The sequence below is a fragment of the Ornithorhynchus anatinus genome, chromosome 7 (genome assembly GCF_004115215.2).
Source record: "Ornithorhynchus anatinus isolate Pmale09 chromosome 7, mOrnAna1.pri.v4, whole genome shotgun sequence".
In the NCBI taxonomy this organism is placed as follows: Eukaryota; Metazoa; Chordata; class Mammalia; order Monotremata; family Ornithorhynchidae; genus Ornithorhynchus; species Ornithorhynchus anatinus.
In genome coordinates this window covers 71,334,386-71,349,093 of record NC_041734.1, presented here as the reverse complement: position 1 = coordinate 71,349,093, position 14,708 = coordinate 71,334,386, and positions in this window count along the sequence as shown.

Genomic DNA, 14,708 nt, shown 5'->3' with positions numbered 1-14,708 from the left:
TTACATTGTTCTCCTAACCCAGTCACAGCGTGGGTGCAGAGCAAGGGGCACAGAACTTTGTCAGCTGCTGGTCTGAGTTCACTTGTTGCTATTACCATTAAAAAAACAAAAAAACAAAAAACTCCCACCCCTCAATCACATCTTCCAGGCGAGAACACATGGTGGTGTCTGGTCCCTTTCCCTGGACTCCTACTGGGATATGTGCCTTTCCCACTGGGCTTCCCACTCCCCAGGCCAGGATCAGCAGGAAGGACAGAGGAACAAGGAAGCTGCGAACACTGACTCAAAACATCAACATTGGCCCTGGCTATGACAGCCACTTTTACATGGAAAAGAATCACATGCCAGATTTATAGCCCAGATTTGGGAGGCAAAGGGTGGAGTCTCAGAGGGCTGAACGAGGAAAAAAACAAACTTCATAACTAGGTCTGTTTCCTTCTCTGTTTCCCTCCACCTCTGGTCTCTGCATCCTTCCTCCCAAACCTCCATCCTTTTCTGCCCCCCTCCTTCCCCACCTCACCTCCTCTGGTCTTCCTCCTACCCTTTCTTTACCCCTCACAAATCTCTGATTTTCCCCCAGACACAACCCCTCTAATTTTTTCCCCACTTACCTCTATTTCCCCTGCCCCACCCACATCGACCTCTCTTTATCCAATCCAACCTCTGGTCTCCTCTCTCCCCAACTTCACCCCCATCTACAACAACCTCTGGTCTTTGGTTGTTGTTCTTCCTCCACCTCCTCTTCCTCCTTCCTCCTCCTCAAGCTGTCTTTACCAAATCCAACCCAAGCTCTGGTCTCCCTCTCTTCCCAACCTACAAGCTCTGGGCTCTTGTTCTTTTTTCCTCCTCCTCCCTTCCCCTCCCCTCACACAAACTCCTCAAGGGCCGGGATTGGAATCGGATTTTACGCTCCCATTCTATGCTCCCTAAGGATCCACTTCAGCACTCACAACACTGTGTCTCTTCTGTGAGCCCCACGTGGGGCAACCTGATCACCTTGTATCCCTCCCCAGAGCTTAGAACAGTGCTTCGCACATAGTAAGCACTTAACAAATGCCATCATTATTATTCCCCTCCCTCTGAGCTGGTGGGATTTTTCTTCTCTCCAAGGAGGAGAGTGAGCAAGGAAGTGAAGGGAAGTGGTGTCCCTCCCCAAGCGCCCCTCTGACCCTGGCTCCCTCCCCCAGGGCCCAGGGCTTCTTCTTTTGTCTGACTTCCTTGCTTCCCGTGGCCAGGCCCCGGGTGGGCTGGAGGAGGTTGCAGTGCAGGGGACGGTGAGGAGCTGAAGAGTCGCCCCGCGATAAATCACCCCCCACCCCCCCACCTCCAAGACCCCCAAATCCAGACTCCCTTCCCCCTTCCACGCCCGGCCTTGACCTCCCGCCCCCAGCCTTAGGGGACCCCCGTTTCTGACTCCCACCGCCCAGAGAGCCCCGGTCCCCTTTTTACCTGTCAGGTTGAGAGAGGGGTTCTCTGCCGCCGATCGACCCCCTCCCCCCAACACCCCCCAACCCTCCAGCTACTTCATCCAACTTTGCAGCCTTGCAAAAGCTAAAGCGTGTGTCCGAAGGCATGTGTCCCTGGGGCATACCAAGTCCACAAGCAAACAGGGGACGAGTTCGTTGCGAGGGGCAGAGCCCTTTCCCAAGGACCCTGGGGTGGGAGGTATCCTCGGTATGGGGGATCTGGGGGTACAGGGTCAGGGGATGGGAGTGGGACGGAGGGGTCCTCTGGGCTCTCGCTTTTGTTGGACAGTTTCCAAACTTGGGGGGTCTCTCCCCCTCTTTTCTCTGGCCGGATTCCCCAGCCCCGGCGGTGGGTCATTCACCAAGTCAAAGCGCTTCTTTCATCCGGAGGCCGGCCTGGGGAGGCCTTCGATCCCGGGGTGGGGGTCTCCCGGTTGGGAGGGAGGGAGGAAAACGCGGCGGAGGTGGGAAGCAGGACCTGAGCAGTGGGGGATATGTCAGCCCACGGATCCCCACCCCAGCCCCTCCCAGACCCGGCCCCCTGGGTCCCCTCCTGCTCCTGGGCAGCTCCTTCCCGTCTCTGGCCGGGCCTCGGTTTCTCTGGAGCCAGATCCGGAGAAGGAGCCCTGCTTGGGGGCTCTGGGGGTGGAGATGGGAGTGTTTATCTTGGAGAAGAGTGCTTCCAAACAGTTTGCGCAAACATGATTACATTAAAACCACAACAACTGTCTCTTTATTTTTTCTGCTTTCCTTTCTACCTTGCCACTGCTTTCTTCATTACATTGTGCCCATCCTAGGTCTAGCCAATAAAAACTTCCTCATTCTAAGGGGGGATGGAAAACCTGGGAAAATCTTTGAAGGATCTGGACTAATTGTTCCTTGTCCCCAAGAGGACCAAACAAGCACCAGAGGAGAAACTGCTGGTTTCAAGGCTCTCCCTCCTACCTATCTGCTCTATTCTGCTACACCCCAGCTCACACTCACTATCCATCCCCAGCTCTCCTCATTCATTCATTCAATCGTATTTATTAAGAGCTTACTGCGTACTGTACTGAGCACTTGGAAAGTACAATTCGGCAACAAATAGAGACAATCCCTACCCAACAACGGGCTCACAGTCTAGAAGGAGGGAGGTAGACAACAAAACAAAACAAAAAGATGGACATCAATAGCATCAATATAAATAAATAGAATTATAGATATACATGCATCATTAATAAAATAAATTGAACATTAAATATGTACATATATTCACAAGTGCTGTGGGGCGGGGAGGGGGGTAGAGCAGAGGGAGAGAGTAGGGGCGATGGGGAGGGGAGGAGGAGCAGAGGAAAAGGGGGCATCAGTCTGGGAAGGTCTCCTGAAGAAGGTAGGCTTTCAGCAGGGCTTTGAAGGGCAGAGGTGTGCTAGTTTGGTGGATGTAAGGAGGGAGGACATTCCAGGTCAGAGGTAGGAAGCGGGCCAGGGGTCACCGTGGGACAGGTGAGAATGAGGCACAGTGAGGAGGTGAGCAGCAGAGGAGAGAAGTGTGTGGGCTGGGCCGGAGAAGGAGAGGAGGGAGGTGAGGTAAGAGGGGGCAAGGTGATGGACAGCTTTGAAGCCAATAGTGAGGAGTTTTCTCCTTCTCCACTCTTCCACCCCTGGCTCATGCCTTCCCTTCTGCCTGGAACATAGACTCTAGCCCCATTTGGGACAGGAACTGTGACTGACCAGAATATCTTTTATCTATTTCTGTGTTTATAGTACAGTGCTTGAACATAGTAAGCTCTTAACAAGTACCATAAAACCCTTCCCTCCTACTTTAAATCCACCAGATAATAACAATAATAATAATGGCATTTCTTAAGCACTTACTTTATGCCAGACACTATACTAAGCCCTGGGTGAATACAAGCAAATTGTACTGGAACCAGTTCCTGTCCCAGGTGGGAGTCACAGTCTCAAATCTCATTTCACAGATGAGGTAACTGAGGCACAGAAAAGTGAAGTGACTTGCCCAAGGTCACACAGCAGACAAGTGTGGGAGCCGGGATTAGTACCCATGACCTTCTGACTCCCAGGCCCATGCTCTATCCACTATGCCAAAGCCCTTTTGAAATCCCACCTCCTCCAGGAAGCTTTCCTTAATTAATTTTTTTTCTCTAGGTGGCAACCTTCTGACTATCACTGGAACATTTTGGCACCACCTTAGCACGTCTGCACTCAGTTTTCCTTGATTAAGCCCTCATTTCTCTTCTGCCTCCCACTCTCTTCTATGACCCTTACCCTGACTTGCTTCCTTTGTTGTCCCCCGTCCCAGCCCCATAGCACTTATATACATGTCTGTAATTTATTTGTACTGATGTCTGTCTCTCCCTGTCTAGACTGTAAGTTCCTTGTGGGCAAGGAATATGTCTTTTTATTGTATTGTACTCTCCCAAGCACTAAGTAAAGTGCTCTGCACACAGTAAGCGCTCCATAAATACAGTTGAACGAGTGGATTAATGAATAGATTTCTCTTATTCACCCTCCATTTTGCATCACCTATGCACTTGAATCTGTAATCTGTAATTAAATCTGTAATCTGTAAGGGAAGCAGCGTGGCTCAGTGGAACAAGCCCGGGCTTGGGAGTCAGAGGTCATGGGTTTGAATCCCGGCTCCACCGCTCGTCAGCTGTGTGACTTTGGGCAAGTCACTTAACTTCCCTGTACCTCAGTTACCTCATCTGTAAAAGGGGAATTAAAACTGTGAGCCCCACGTGGGACAACCTGATCACCTGTATCCCCCAGCGCTTAGAACAGTGCTTTGCACACAGTAAGCGTTTAACAAATACCACCATTATTAATCCGCCCTTTCCTTTTCACCCAAACTGCTACCACATTAATGCAATCACTCATCCTATCCTGCCTAGATTACTGCATCTGCCTCCTTGTTGACCTCCCAACCTCCTGTCTCTCCCCACTCCAGTCCATACTTTCATTCATTCATTCATTCAATAGTATTTATTGAGTGCTTACTATGTGCACAGCACTGTACTAAGCGCTTGGAATGTACAAATCGGCAACAGATAGAGACAATCCCTGCCCATTGACAGGCTTACAGTTTAATCGGGGGAGACGGACAAACAAAAACAATAGCAATAAATAGAATCAAGGGGATGTACATCTCATTAAAACAATAGCAATAAATAGAATCAAGGGGATGTACAACTCATTAACAAAATAAATAGGGTAATAAAAATATATACAAATGAGTGGATGAGCACAGTGCTGAGGGGAGGGGAAGGGAAGGGAGAGGGGGAGGAGCAGAGGGAAAGGGGGGAGAAGGGGGCATAGCTGAGGGGAGGTGAAGGTGGGGGCAAAGAGGCAGCAGAGGGTAAAGGGCAAGCTCAGTCTGGAAAGGCCTCTTGGAGGAGGTGAGCTCTCAGTAGGGCTTTGAAGAGGGGAAGAGAATTAGTTTGGCAGAAGTGAGGAAGCAGGGCATTCCAGGACAGTGGGAGGACGTGGCCCAGGGGTCGACGGCGGGATAGGTGAGAACGGGGGACGGTGAGGAGGTGGGCGGCAGAAGAGCGGAGTGTGCGGGGTGGACAGTAGAAGAGAGAAGGGAGGAGAGGTAGGAGGGGGCAAGGTGATGGAAAGCCTTGAAGCCTAGAGTGAGAAGTTTTCACTTGACTGGTCAGATCATCTTTCTGCAAAAACGTTCAGGATATGTCACCCCCGTTCTCAAAAATCTCCAGTGATTGCCTATCCACCTCCGTATCAAACAAAAACTCACCATTGGATTTAAAGCACTCTATTATTATTATTATTCTCCCCCTCCCATTCTCTAACTGTTAGGGTTCCCCAAGGGTCAGTTCTTGGCCCTCTTCTGTTCTCCATCTACATTCACTTCCTCGGTGCACTCATTCACTCTCACGGCTTCAACTATCATCTCTATGCAGATGACACACAGATCTACATCTCTGCCCCGTCCTCTCCACCTCCCTTCAAGCTCATATCTCCTCCTGCCTCCAAGACATCTCTACCTGGATGTCTGCCCGCCACCTAAAACTCAACCTGAGCAAAACTGAGCTCCTCATCTTCCCTCCCAAGCCGTGTCCTCTCCTTGACTTCCCTATCACCGTGGATGGTACGACCATCCTTCCCGTCTCTCAGGCCCGCAACCTCGGTGTCATCTTTGACTCGGCTCTCTCGTTCACCCCACACATCCTATCCGTCACCGAGACCTGCCGGTCTCACCTTTACAATATCGCCAAGATCCGCCCTTTCCTCTCCACCCAAACGGCTCCCTTACTACTACTGGCTTTGTTATATCCCGGCTAGACTACTGTGTCAGCCTTCTCTCTGATCGCCCTTCCTCCTCTCTCGCCCCGCTCCAGTCTATTCTTCACTCCACTGCCCGGCTCATCTTCCTGCAGAAACGATCCGGGCATGTCACTCTCCTTCTTAAAAACCTCCAGTGGTTGCCTATCAACTTCCGCCCAAAACAAAATCTTCTCATTCTAGGCTTCAAGGCTCTCCATCACCTCACCCCCTTCTACCTCTCCTCCCTTCTTTCTTTCCACTGCCACCCCACACGCTCCACTCCTCTGCCGCCCACCTCCTCACCGTCCACCGTTCTCACCTATGACACCATCGACCCCTGGGCCACGTCCTCCCGCAGTCCTGGAATGCCCTCCCTCCTCACCTCCGCCAAACTCATTCTCTTTCCCTCTTCAAAACCCTACTTATAGCTAACCTCCTCCAAGAGGCTTTCCCAGACTGAGGTCCCCTTCTCCCTCTACTCCCTCTACCTCCCCCCTTCACCTCTCCACAGCTAAACCCTCTTCTCCCCTCTTTTCCCTCTGCTCCTTCCCCTCTTCCTTCCCCTCCCCTCAGCACTGTACTCGTCTGCTCAACTGTATATTTTCATTACCCTATTTATTTTGTTAATGAAATGTACTTCGCCTTGATTCTATTTATTTGCTATTGTTTTAATGAGATGTTCATCCCTTTGATTATATTTATTGCTATTGTTCTTGTCTGTCCGTCTCCCCCGATTAGACTGTAGCCCGTCACAGGGCAGGGACTGTCTCTATCTGTTACCGATTTGTACATTCCAAGCGCTTAGTACAGTGCTCTGCACATAGTAAGTGCTCAATAAATACTATTGAATGAATGAATGAATATTACCTTGTCCCCTCCTTCCTCACCTCTTTTCTCTCCTTCTACAACCCAGTCTGCATACTTCACTCCTCTAGTGCTAACCTTCTCAATGTGACTCGATTTCAACTGTCTCCCAACTGACCCCTAGCTCTTGCCCTGCCTCTGGCCTGGAACGCCCTCCCTTCTCAAATCCGACAGTTAGTATCCCCATCTCAAAACCTCACTGAAGGCACATCTCCTCCAAGAGGCCTTCCCAGACTAAACCCCACTTTTCCTCGTCTCCCACTCCCTTCTGTGTTGCCCTGACTCTCTCCCTTTGATCTTTTCATTCATTCATTCATTCATTCATTCATTCATTCAATTGTATTTATTGAGCGCTTACTATGTGCACAGCACTTACTAAGCACTTGGAATGTACAATTTGGCAGCAGATAGAGAAAATCCCTGCCCAGTAATGGGCTCACACTCTAAACGGGGGAGACAGACAACAAAACAAAACAAAACAAGTAGTCAGGTATCAATACCATCAAGATAAATAGAAGCATGGATACACACACACACACACACACACACACATATATAATATGCTATCTATCTATATTTATATATCACATATATATAGATATATGCTCTTCCCCTCACCACGCAGCATGGCTCAGTGGAAAGAGCACGGGCTTTGGAGTCAGAGTTCATGGGTTCGAATCCCGGCTTGGCCACTTGTCAGCTGTGTGACTTTGGGCAAGTCACTTAACTTCTCTGTGCCTCAGTTACCTCATCTGTAAAATGGGGATTAAGACTGTGAGCCCCACGTGGGACAACCTGATTCCCCTGTGACTACCCCAGCGCTTAGAACAGTGCTCGGCACATAGTAAGCGCTTAACAAATACCAACATTATTATGTACATATCTGTAATTTTATTTCTTTGTATTGATGTCTGTTTCTCCCCACTAGACTGTGAGCTTGTTGTAGGCAATGAATGTCACTGTTTATTGTTTATTATACTTTCCCAAGTGCTTAGAACAGTGCTCTGTTCAGTCTAAATAGGACTGAATGAATGAATGAATCTGTACCCAATAAGCACTTGTTATTCTCCCACCTCCAGCCCCACAGCATTTATGTATACATTCACTACTTTTTTTAATGTCTGCATTCCCCTCTAGACTGTAAGCTCCTTGTGGGCAGGGAATGTGTCTATCAACTCTAATGGATTTTTCTCTCCCAGCTTCCTAGTACAGTGCTCAGCCCTCAATAAGTGCTCAATAAATGTCACTGATTAATGGATTGATTGATTTTTTGATATATCAATTTATACACTTTACTTTTTGAGCATATATTCCTCCTATTTGTAAATTATTTTGTTTCCCCTGGGTAGATTGCAAACTTCTTGTGAGCAGGGGTCACACGAGCTAAATAAATACATTTGATTGATTGAAGGGGCGTGGCCTAGTGAAAAGAGCACAGTCCTGGAGTCAAAGGTCTAATCTCAGATCTGTCATTCCAATAAATCAATTAATCAGTGGTATTTATTGAGCTCTTATTATGTGCAGAGCACTGTACTAAGCACTTCAGAGACTACAACAGAGTTAGACATATTCCCTGCCCACATGAGTTTACAGTTTACAAATGTAGACAGACAGTAAAATAAAGTAATATCAAATTTAAAGATATTACAGAAGTGCTGTGGGTTTGAGGGTGGGGTGAAGATCAAATGTCTGAAGGTCATAGATACAGTGCATATAGAAGGGAGAGGGAGCTGGGAAAAAGAGGGCTTAAACAGGGAAGGCCTTTTGGAGGAGTTGTGAATTTAATAATGCTTTGAAGATGGGGAAAATGGTAATTTGGCATATATGGAGGGGGAGGGATTTCCAGGCTAGAGGGAGGATGTGGGAAAGGTGTCAGTGGTGAGACAGATGAGATTGGGCTATGGTGAGTAAGCTGGCACTAGAGGAGTGAAGCAAGCAGGCCGGGCTGGAGTAGGAGATCAGTGAGGTGAGGTAGGATGGGGAGAACTGATTTATTACTTAAAAGCCAAAGGTAAGGAGTTTCTTTTTGATGCAGAGATAGATAGGCAGCCAATGGAGGTTCTCAAGGAGTGGGGAGACAGGGACTGAATATTTCTTTAGAAAAATAAAGTATTGTCTGGAGCGGGGAGAGACAGAAGGCAGGTCTGTCAGAGAAGAGGCAGATGCAGTAGCCAAGGTGGGGTAGGATTAGCCATTTTTCTGCTATGTGACCATGGGCATATCACTTAACTTCTCTGTTCCTCAGTTTCCTCAACTGTAAAATTGGGGTTAAATCCTACTCCCTCCTATTAGACTGTGAGCTCCATGTGGGATAGGGACTGTGTCCAACTTGATTATCTTATGTTTACCCTGCTGCTTGGTATAGTGCTTGGCACATAGTACACCCTTAACCAATGTAATTATTATAATTTATTATTATTATTATTATTATTATTTTTTTTTTGAAGGGTCATCTTCCAAAGCTAGAAGGTGGCAAGTTCAAAGCAATAGGAACACTTCTCAACCCAGCAAGTGGTAAGTACAAGGAATTTGTTCAAACCTGAGGTCGTACAATAAATAAAATAGCAGGTTCAAGAGGGATTTAGTTGTTGTTGATGATGATGAGATGGTGATAATGATGGTATTGACAGAGTCTCCCTTTAGTCCTAGAATGGAAAAGGTACGACCCTGGTTAACCGTTGGGGTTCATCTGATGTATTTCTGATCCTCTGGAGGGAGGAATGCTATTCTGAGGATGAGAATAACATTTCAATGCTGGGGTTCTGGAGGGACCAAAAAGGCTGAGAATGTAAGGCTTAGGCTACCGTCACTAGACCTAAAGCCTTAAGGACAGATAAGGGCATCGACAGTTGATGAGTACCTCTGTTGTGGTTCAAGGGGAAGAGCACACCTCTGGGAATCAGGAGATTCTAGTCCCAGGGTTTGGATAATAGGCTGTCAGAGGGAAGTTAATAATAACATTAGTAATAATAATGACAGTTGTTACACGCTTAGTATGTGTCAAGCACAGGACTAAATGCTGAGGTAGATACAAGATCACCAGGTCCCACATGGGGTTCACAGTCTAAGTAGGAGGGAAACCATTTTGCAGATGAGGGAACTGAGGCACAGAGTAGTGAAATGACTTGCCCAAGAACATGCAGCTGGTAAGTGGCGGAGCCAGTCTTAGAACTCAGGTCTTCTAACTCCCAGCCCAGTGCTTTTTCCATTAGGCCGTGCTGATTAAGCATATTGAATGATGCATCTCTAATCATTAGACTAGAGATAGAGAAGGGTTACCATCTCAGGGTTCCTCCAAGCACCGTGTTACCGCTGGGGAGATAGAACGCTGAATTGAACCGAAGACCACTGATCTTGCTTAAGATCAGTATGAGGGTGAGAGTCTGTTGAGTCTGCGTACCAGGTGCCAGCTGCGTGAGTATCTGTCTGTGATGATTTAGGGGTAGTTCTGCCTGGAGACAGGAGGTTGCACTAAATGTCCTCTCCAGATCCCTCCGGATCGCAGGATGATGTGATCCTTTGATTAGAGCTTTCAGAAAGTAAACTAGGGGGCAAAAGTTGGGGAGGAGAGGGGATAGAAGAGGATCACATTTATCAAATGCACGGTACAGTGCTCTGCACACGGTAACAGCACGGCCTAGTGGATACAGCACGGGCCTGGGAGTCAGAAGGTCATGGGTTCTAATTCCGACTCCATCGCATGTCTGGTGTGTGATCTTGGTCAAGTCACTTGTCTTCTCTGGGCCCCAGTTACCTCATCTGTAAAATGGGGATTGAGACTGTGAGCATCATGTGGGACAACCTGAATACCTTCTATCCCCTCCAGTGCTTAGTACAGTGCTCGGCATATAGTAAGCACTTAACAAATATCACAATTATTATTATTAATAAGTGCTCATTAAATAAGTATTGATCGACTGATTGATAGGGGAGATGCCGACCCCACGTTTTCCCTAAAGCATGAGAAGGAATGGGCACCATTTTGGGCACCTCACCACCAGATTGTACCCTTTAAAACGTTCCAGGGTGGCCTGGCCTCTTGGATCTGAGCCGAGGACAGGGCACTGCTACTTTTCGCTCCCCCCACTCCCCACCCCGAAGCTGATCAAAGATGGGGCGGTGAGAATGGGGGAGGGCGAGCTGAGGGGTGCAGCCACATTCAGTTGGAACCAGACAGTGGTCTGTCTGTGCCCTCGGGCGATAAGCTTGCCGGAAACCCCAGAATGACTCAGGCCCCCCAAGACGCGGCTTCCTCCCCAACCGCATCCTGCCAAGGTGCCAAGACTCTATCACGGCAGGGGGCAGTTCACAAGGTCACAGAGGAGGCAGCCGTTGAAGGAGCCCGATTGCAAAGCCTCCCAGGCCAGAGGGGAGGGACGGCGAAGAGTCGGGCAGAAAGTCTTCCCCAGAGGCGTGCAGGTGAGATGTGCAAAGTCGTTTTTTCATTGGGGTTCATCACCCTAGGAGGGAGACACGGGGCTTCCCTTGGGCCGGAGGGAAGGTCCGTGGGAACTTGGCGAAATTGACGATCGGTGATTGGAGCAGCTCTCCTGAGCAGGAGAAACGCAGTGTGGGTGCAGCTTTCCCAAAGGACACGGGGCTTAAATGGTATTTATTAAGCGCTTACTGTGTTCCAAGCCCTGCTCTAGGTGCTTAGGTAGATACACGGGATGATCAGATCAGACACGCAAGGCTGTCAATCTAGGGACAAGCTGCAAGATTCTCTCCAATAGTTGCAACCCAACTATCGGTTGGCTCACCGAGGCCGAAGGGAGGGTTCAGGTGCCCTGCATTTCCTGGGGCCTTTTCTCCCCACAATCATCAGCCGCTGCTTTTGAGAACTCACTTTCCCCTAAACGTCTCTAAGAGAGGGATCAGAACTGCTTGCAGTTTCCAGTCGGACCACTAGGGGGTACTGTTGCCCATCAGTCCTTAGGCCACTCTACTCCCCGGATCCACTGAGCTCAGTGCGGCTGGAAGACTAATAATAATAATAATAATAACGGTATTTGTTTAGGACTTACTATATGCCAAGCACTGTTCCAAGCGCTGGGGGAGATACAAGATTATTAAGTTGCCCCAGGTGGGCCTCCCCCATTTTCCAGATGAGATAACTGAGGCACAGAGAAGTGTGACTTGCCCACAGTCACACAGCTGACAAGTGGCGGAGCCGGGATTCGAACTCATGACCTCTGACTCCCAAGCCCATGCTCTTTCCACTGAGCCGCGCTGCTTCTCTACCCCAAGACCTGTGACTCCCAAGCCTGTGCTCTCTCCACTAAGCCAGGCTGCTTATCTACCAGAATGCCTACCAGAATCAGCACCAGAATCTGGGGTTCCCCAAGGGGAAAGGAGGGGCAGAAGGGCTAGAGGAGAAGGAAGAGGGAAGAGACAGGAAGAGATCATTATGGAGATTCTTTGGTCTAGACCCCAGCGTGGGCTGAATGTGACTGGGATCCTCCAAATAAGAATCATTGTGTTGTTTGTGAAGAGTTTATTATCTGCCCAGTGCTGTACTACGCGTGGAGGTAGATACAAGATCATTAGATCAGACACAGTTCCTGTCCCACATGAGGCTAACAGTCTAAGAGAACAGGTATCAACTCCCCATTTTACAGATGAGGAAACTGGAGCACAAAGAAGTGAAGTGACTTGTCCAAGGTCACTCGGGAGGCAAGTGGTGGAGACTAGGATTAGAACACAGGTCCCCCGACTCCCAGGCCCACGCTCTTTCTCCTAGGTCACATTGCTTATCTCTAAAGGGGTGGATCTGCTACCTCCCTCTGCTGAACCCTTGGGTTAGACCAACTGTCCCTGAGCCCTTTCCCTAGAAAGCACCCCCCCCCCCCCCGAGTCTACCACACTGCTGGGAGGGGTCATGCTATGTTTCTGGCCAACGAATCTACCTTGAAATCAAGCACTTAAATAGGGAGAGGAATGAAAGGAAATAGCACAAGATTTAAAATTCCCCAACTAGATTGTAAACTCCTTGAGGGCAGGGGTCATATCGACTTATTCTACCAAACTCGCCCAAGCACTCAGGACAGTGCCCTGTGCAGAGTTAACACTCAATAAATATCATTCATTGATTGACTAATGAGGGATGAAACCCAGCTTTGAGGTGCAGAGGGGTACCTCCATAGAGGGTGACTGGGGAAAGGCAAATCTAACCAAAGGACTGCTACACCCATTAACAGAATCCCAACCACTCTGGGCCTCAATTTCCCTTCCTGATACTTCCAGGTCACCTAGCAAAATTGAGAGATGACAATCCCCACGAAGCAACTAAGGAAGAGAGCAGGCACCCTACTGAGAGTTAGAAAAGCCGACAGTTAGAAAAGGTTAAAGTTGAAGTGTCTTTGTTTTTGTTCTTGTTTTTTTATGATTAACATTGGTTTAGCCTTTTATAATTTTTCTGGTTATATTGGAGTCATTAAAAGATAAGATTAGAGCAAGTGGTTGTAGAATGGAAAATACTGAAGTAACTGTATAAATGCAATCAAGAGTGTTTTTAATTTTTGTGTGCTGGACCAGAGAAAAAAAATCTTATGGATAAAAATCTGGAGACTGAGATGAGATTGATTCTGAATATTCTTGGCTGGTGGGTGGTCTCTGAATTGTTTGCATTTTATTTGTGGTTGTTGTTTATCCAGTCTTCTCCCAGTGAGAATGCCTGTTCAGTTTGCGAGGTCCACACTGGGGTGATTAGCTTTGCATATCTCTTACGGGGAACAACACTGTACTCTTGATGTGGGGAATAGAGCTGGGGACTGTTCGGATTGATTGATTGGTTAATGGGTGAGGATTCAAGGGCATAGGAAAATGCTTCCAGCCACCCATTCTGTTATCAAGACCAAAATCTGATTTTCTGTCACTTTTTAAGGGTTCAAACAGTAGAAGTCAAGTAGAAAGAAGGGCATAAGGTGGCTGGGTTATGGAATGGTAAATGGAATTCTATGGCTCTGTTCTCACAACTGCCCCCAGACTTTTGATGGGAATTTAAAGTCACTTTTTCTCTCAGCATCCCCATTCTCTGTCTCTAAAATGGGGTTGAAGAGACAGCTTCTCATTTAAACACAAGAATTCAATCATGTATTGAAAAAGATTAGTTTTTTTTTCAATCGCAGTGACCCAGAAAACATGCTGTCTTAAAAATAATGTTCAACTGATGTCTCCTTGAAGCTAATGAGTGACTTTGGCTCACTACCAAATTAAAGAAGTGTTTGATGCTAAAAGGGGAAGTGCCCCCCGCCCCTTTTCTCCTGTAAAATGACTGAAGACTCCAGAATTCTAAGTATATAAACTTGTTTTAAGCCTCAGGTAAGGAGATTGAATCCAGAAGAGTTCTTTTTGCTGAGAAATTAAAAATGATCTGTTGGCGGGAAGAAAACTAAAATGGTGCAGCGGATTTTGAAAGCCTTCTTTGATGGGCGTCTCTGGGTGGCTGTTTTTGGAGCACATTTTGGCAGGGTTAGTTGATAAGAACACCACAAGGAGCCCCACCTCTCTCCTCCTCACGCCAACATTAAAAGCATCCCAGACCTGGCCACTGGAGCAGTAGAAATATCTTCGTCAAACTGCTTGACTCAGAACCAAGTAGAGAGGGGGAGTTAGGCTGCTGGGGACAGGGATAGGGAGAGACTGATTGGAGGACTTGAGGAACATCTGAAATGTGCTTTGAAAACATTCTGAGTTCAATTAAACCCATCCTCCCATCTTGGGACCCTACTCTTTTTCTTTTAATTGCCGGGGCATTTTTTCAACAACAGGTTCCACCAGGAGGCTTGATTTGTTTGCATTTGAATCATTCTGAGTCTGCCTGCCGATATCGCTTTCATCACTTAACCACAGGAAATGGTATAATTTTATTTGTAAACGAACTTGGACCCAGAGAAGGCATCAGTTATTTCCAAGTCAGAGCCCATTTTCTCCTTCAGAGTGGCAAGGCGGGCCTGAAGAAAAAACAAACCCTTTGCTAACGGTTCTGGTGTGGGGTGTCTACAAGAATGTTAGGTGGCAGCTTTGAGGGGCCATGGGCCATTTAGGAATGCAGCTGCATCTGGTGTGGAGCACTGCAGCTTCTTAGCCATGGTG